Here is a 5,577-nt window from a genome sequence, read left to right on the forward strand (position 1 = left end):
CTTCTTGTAAAGCGGTGTAAAGGGCTATCATCACCTTCTTGTAAAGGGCTATCATCACCTTCTTGTAAAGCAGTGTAAAGGGCTATCAGCACCTTCTTGTAAAGGGCTATCATCACCTTCATGTAAAGCAGTGTAAAGGGCTATCATCACCTTCATGTAAAGCAGTGTAAAGGGCTATCATCACCTTCTTGTAAAGGGCTATCATCACCTTCTTGTAAAGCAGTGTAAAGGGCTATCATCACCTTCTTGTAAAGCAGTGTAAAGGGCTATCATCACCTTCTTGTAAAGCAGTGTAAAGGGCTATCATCACCTTCTTGTAAAGCAGTGTAAAGGGCTATCATCACCTTCTTGTAAAGCAGTGTAAAGGGCTATCATCACCTTCTTGTAAAGCAGTGTAAAGGGCTATCATCACCTTCATGTAAAGCAGTGTAAAGGGCTATCATCACCTTCTTGTAAAGCACTGTAAAGGGCTATCATCACCTTCATGTAAAGCAGTGTAAAGGGCTATCATCACCTTCATGTAAAGCAGTGTAAAGGGCTATCATCACCTTCTTGTAAAGGGCTATCATCACCTTCTTGTAAAGCAGTGTAAAGGGCTATCATCACCTTCTTGTAAATCAGTGTAAAGGGCTATCATCACCTTCTTGTAAAGCAGTGTAAAGGGCTATCATCACCTTCTTGTAAAGCAGTGTAAAGGGCTATCATCACCTTCTTGTAAAGCAGTGTAAAGGGCTATCATCACCTTCTTGTAAAGCAGTGTAAAGGGCTATCATCACCTTCATGTAAAGCAGTGTAAAGGGCTATCATCACCTTCTTGTAAAGCACTGTAAAGGGCTATCATCACCTTCATGTAAAGCAGTGTAAAGGGCTATCATCACCTTCATGTAAAGCAGTGTAAAGGGCTATCATCATCTTCTTGTAAAGCAGTGTAAAGGGCTATCATCACCTTCTTGTAAAGCGGTGTAAAGGGCTATCATCACCTTCTTGTAAAGCAGTGTAAAGGGCTATCATCACCTTCTTGTAAAGCAGTGTAAAGGGCTATCATCACCTTCTTGTAAAGCAGTGTAAAGGGCTATCATCACCTTCTTGTAAAGCAGTGTAAAGGGCTATCATCACCTTCTTGTAAAGCAGTGTAAAGGGCTATCATCACCTTCTTGTAAAGCAGTGTAAAGGGCTATCATCACCTTCTTGTAAAGCACTGTAAAGGGCTATCATCACCTTCATGTAAAGCAGTGTAAAGGGCTATCAGCACCTTCTTGTAAAGCAGTGTAAAGGGCTATCATCACCTTCATGTAAAGCAGTGTAAAGGGCTATCATCACCTTCTTGTAAAGCAGTGTAAAGGGCTATCATCACCTTCTTGTAAAGCAGTGTAAAGGGCTATCATCACCTTCATGTAAAGCAGTGTAAAGGGCTATCAGTGTACACCTTGTGCGTAGCACATAATTAGCTGGCCCTGCACATAATGCGGCTTCTTCCCGCTAACTAAAGTCAGTAGACACAATACAAACACATTATAGTTAGTTTACAGAGCTACTCCAGTCATATTCTGAAGGAACAAACACAAATTACATACAAGATCTGCACCTCACAAACACTAAACAAGCAGACTGGCCGGAAGTGACGTCACCTGCAGGAAATAAAACATTCCATTAGATAAAAGGTCTGCACCAGCTTCAAAGTAGTCTATCTGCAGAGTGGAGCTCCACTCTAGACAGGAAACATGTGACCTCCACTGCAATTTTTTTTTCTATTTCAATAAAACTTTAATGTATCAAACAACCAATATGCACAATCATTCAGAAAACGTTTTTTTTTTTATATAAACTTTAATATATCAAACAACCAATAGGCACAATTCTGAAAACGAAATTGCTTTCTTTTGGTTTATGGCGAGTGACATTTATAAGGTTAAGGCAAAGTGTAAGCAAATGTAATGATTATTCTAAGTGATAAATAGATCATCACAGGAGTAATTCTTTATCTACTGTTTTAAATTAACAATACTGAACTATTTAAAGCTCCACTCTACACAACAAAAATGTGACATCCACAACCTCCACGGGGAAGTTCTCTTTAAACAAGAACAAGGTTTGCTGCTTTCTTTTTTTTTTATATACCATATTTAACCCCTTAGTGACCTGACTGTTGTACCAATTTTTTAGCGTTAGCGACCAGGGCTATTTTTACATTGCTGCGGTGTTTGCGTTTAGCTGCAATTTTCCTCTTAGCCTTTACGCCTCTTACGCCCACACATATTATACCGTTTTTCTCGCCATAAGATTGACTTTCTACAGATACCATTATTTTCATCATATCATATAATTTTTAATAAATATTTTTATAAATTATGATTAAAAATATTAAAAACCACACTTTTTTTTTTTTTTTTTTACTTTTACCCCCAAAATCTGTTACGCATCTACAACCCCCAAGAAAACAACATGGCTAAACAGTTTCTTCATTTTGTCCTGAGTTTTGAAATACCCAATATTCAATTTTTACGATTTAACCTTTTTCTCCTTCAGTGACCTTTTAACCCCAACCCTACACCTAGATCTACCACTAAGCCTAGATCTAACCCTACCCCTAGATCTAACCCTACCCCTAGATCTACCACTAAGCCTAGATCTAACCCTACCCCTAGATCTACCACTAAGCCTAGCTCTAACCCTTCCCCTAGATCTAACCCTACCCCTAGATCTAACCCTCCCCCTAGATCTACCACTAAGCCTAGATCTAACCCTACCCCTAGATCTAACCCTCCCCCTAGATCTACCACTAAGCCTAGATCTAACCCTACCCCTAGATCTAACCCTCCCCCTAGATCTACCACTAAGCCTAGATCTAACCCTACCCCTAGATCTAACCCTCCCCCTAGATCTACCACTAAGCCTAGATCTAACCCTCCCCCTAGATCTACCACTAAGCCTAGATCTAACCCTCCCCCTAGATCTAACCCTACCCCTAGATCTAACCCTCCCCCTAGATCTAACCCTCCCCCTAGATCTAACCCTCCCCCTAGATCTACCACTAAGCCTAGATCTAACCCTCCCCCTAGATCTAACCCTCCCCCTAGATCTACCACTAAGCCTAGATCTAACCCTCCCCCTAGATCTAACCCTACCCCTAGATCTAACCCTCCCCCTAGATCTAACCCTCCCCCTAGATCTAACCCTCCCCCTAGATCTAACCCTCCCCCTAGATCTAACCCTCCACCTAGATCTAACCCTACCCCTAGATCTAACCCTCCCCCTAGATCTACAACTAAGCCTAGATCTAACCCTAACCCTACATAACTATTTATTTTTATTATTTTTACTATTTAATTTTTTTTCATCTGTTACAGCTGCGGTCCTTAAGAAGATAAGGGGATAGTAAATTCAAAATTTAACTTGCATGATTCAGATAGAACATGTCATTTTAAGACACTTATAAATTCACATCTATTTTTAAATGTGCTTTGTTCTCTTGTTATCCCTTGCTGAAAGAGAATACGTACATATTCAACACTAGTGGGAGCTAGCTGCTGATTTTTTGCTGCACACATTTGTCTTTTGCGATTGGATGACTATGGCTCCGTTCGGGCAGCGCTCCAAGCGAACTGGGACTCGCTTTTAGCGTTTTCATCACATTTGCAAGTGAGATGCCTGGCGTTTTTTGAGTGCTCTGATGACGTAAGTCCCAGCGCTTCCATCGTGCTGGAAAAGCTGTCACTTTTCAGAGCAAGCTCAGACGCTTGGCAACATGGCAGCCTCCACACACGTTTTGCTGTGGAGGCTGCCATGTTTTTATAAGCAGCAGAGGAGGGACAGGTGAGGCGGATAAGTCTGACAGCGGCATTTAGTACAGGGCAAATTGGAGATAGGTTAAGTAACCTATCTCCAATTTGCCCTGTACTAAATGCTGCTGTCATGCTTATCCGGTGTTATGCTGAGAATTGTTTCCCCAGTGCCTCTGGTTTCCCCTGCCTCTCGGCAAACATCGGAACTCTGACCCACCTCCATTCAGCTGCTCTCAGCACCTATAGTATTATTAGCTGAATGGGGCAGGATAAGCTACAGGGGCTGAGCTGAGAACAGCTGAATTAAGGTGGGTCAGAGTTCCAATGTTTGCCGAGAGGCAGGGGAAACCATTCTCGAACAACGGTGTTGTGTAAACAGCTTAAATAAAAATAATCCTCCACTAATAAAGAGAGACACAATTTAAACATTTTTACAGTCAGCTACAAGGGAGCTTATTTAAAAACGTTTGCATGCGCAAAGTCCATTATTGTGCAGCAGATCCCTTTGCGCATGCGATCGTTTTCTCTAAGCTCCCTTGCTTGTGACGTCACCTAGCGCCACGTCATCGCTGGAAGTGAAGCGCCTCCACTAGCTCCTGAGCGCTGCCCGAACACGGCCTATATGTGTTCATCTTGCTGCCAGTAGTGCAATGTTGTTCCTTCAGCAAAGGATAACAAGAGAACGAAGCAGATTTTATAATGGAAGTAAATTGGAAACTGCATGTTCTTTCTGATTTATAAAAGTTTGTTTTTGACTTGAGTGTCCCTTAAATGATTTTTTATTTATTATGAAAATAACATTTTTGATTCTGACTATGACTAAGTTTCCTCCCATGTGCTTGACACAGGAGCCAGCAATCATTAAAGATCTACACATTGCTATACAATGGGTTGTCAAGAATGAGGCACTGTTCTGTGGGCGCATAACCATGCCAAGTTATGTGTCAATGAATGAAGATGACCGCCAGAAGGCAATAGATAACGTGATGCAAAGAGAAGAACCAGAAGCAAGGGAGCCATTCCTCTTTGTATTTCAGCACAGAGAAGATATGGATTTGTTTTTGCAGGCATGTCTTGACCAACAGGGCCTCCAAGTTAATGCCATGTTCAACAAATGACTGATGGACAAGGGGTGGTGGTGTGTTTCTGTTTAAATTTATTGATAATAATAAAAAAATAAGATAATTAACACCATTTCTTAGTCAGTGCTTTAATAACACACTACCACAAGTATGAAGGTACAAGATAATTATAGGTAACAGTATACAGGGAGTGCAGAATTATTAGGCAAATGAGTATTTTGACCACATCATCCTCTTTATGCATGTTGTCTTACTCCAAGCTGTATAGGCTCGAAAGCCTACTACCAATTAAGCATATTAGGTGATGTGCATCTCTGTAATGAGAAGGGGTGTGGTCTAATGACATCAACACCCTATATCAGGTGTGCATAATTATTAGGCAACTTCCTTTCCTTTGGCAAAATGGGTCAAAAGAAGGACTTGACAGGCTCAGAAAAGTCAAAAATAGTGAGATATCTTGCAGAGGGATGCAGCACTCTTAAAATTGCAAAGCTTCTGAAGCGTGATCATCGAACAATCAAGCGTTTCATTCAAAATAGTCAACAGGGTCGCAAGAAGCGTGTGGAAAAACCAAGGCGCAAAATAACTGCCCATGAACTGAGAAAAGTCAAGCGTGCAGCTGCCAATATGCCACTTGCCACCAGTTTGGCCATATTTCAGAGCTGCAACATCACTGGAGTGCCCAAAAGCACAAGGTGTGCAATACTCAGAGA

The 5,577-nt window shown here is 41.3% G+C and overlaps 1 long non-coding RNA gene across 1 annotated transcript; it reads left to right on the plus strand.

Moving 5' to 3' along the window:
• The first annotated feature begins 1,902 nt into the window (after positions 1-1,902).
• Positions 1,903-4,971, plus strand: LOC128651466 (uncharacterized). Its single transcript, XR_008401088.1, has 2 exons — positions 1,903-2,089; positions 4,631-4,971. It is a non-coding gene; the product is annotated as an uncharacterized LOC128651466 (long non-coding RNA).
• The last annotated feature ends 606 nt before the right edge of the window (positions 4,972-5,577 follow it).

The sequence above is a fragment of the Bombina bombina genome, chromosome 3 (genome assembly GCF_027579735.1).
Source record: "Bombina bombina isolate aBomBom1 chromosome 3, aBomBom1.pri, whole genome shotgun sequence".
Lineage (NCBI taxonomy): Eukaryota > Metazoa > Chordata > Amphibia > Anura > Bombinatoridae > Bombina > Bombina bombina.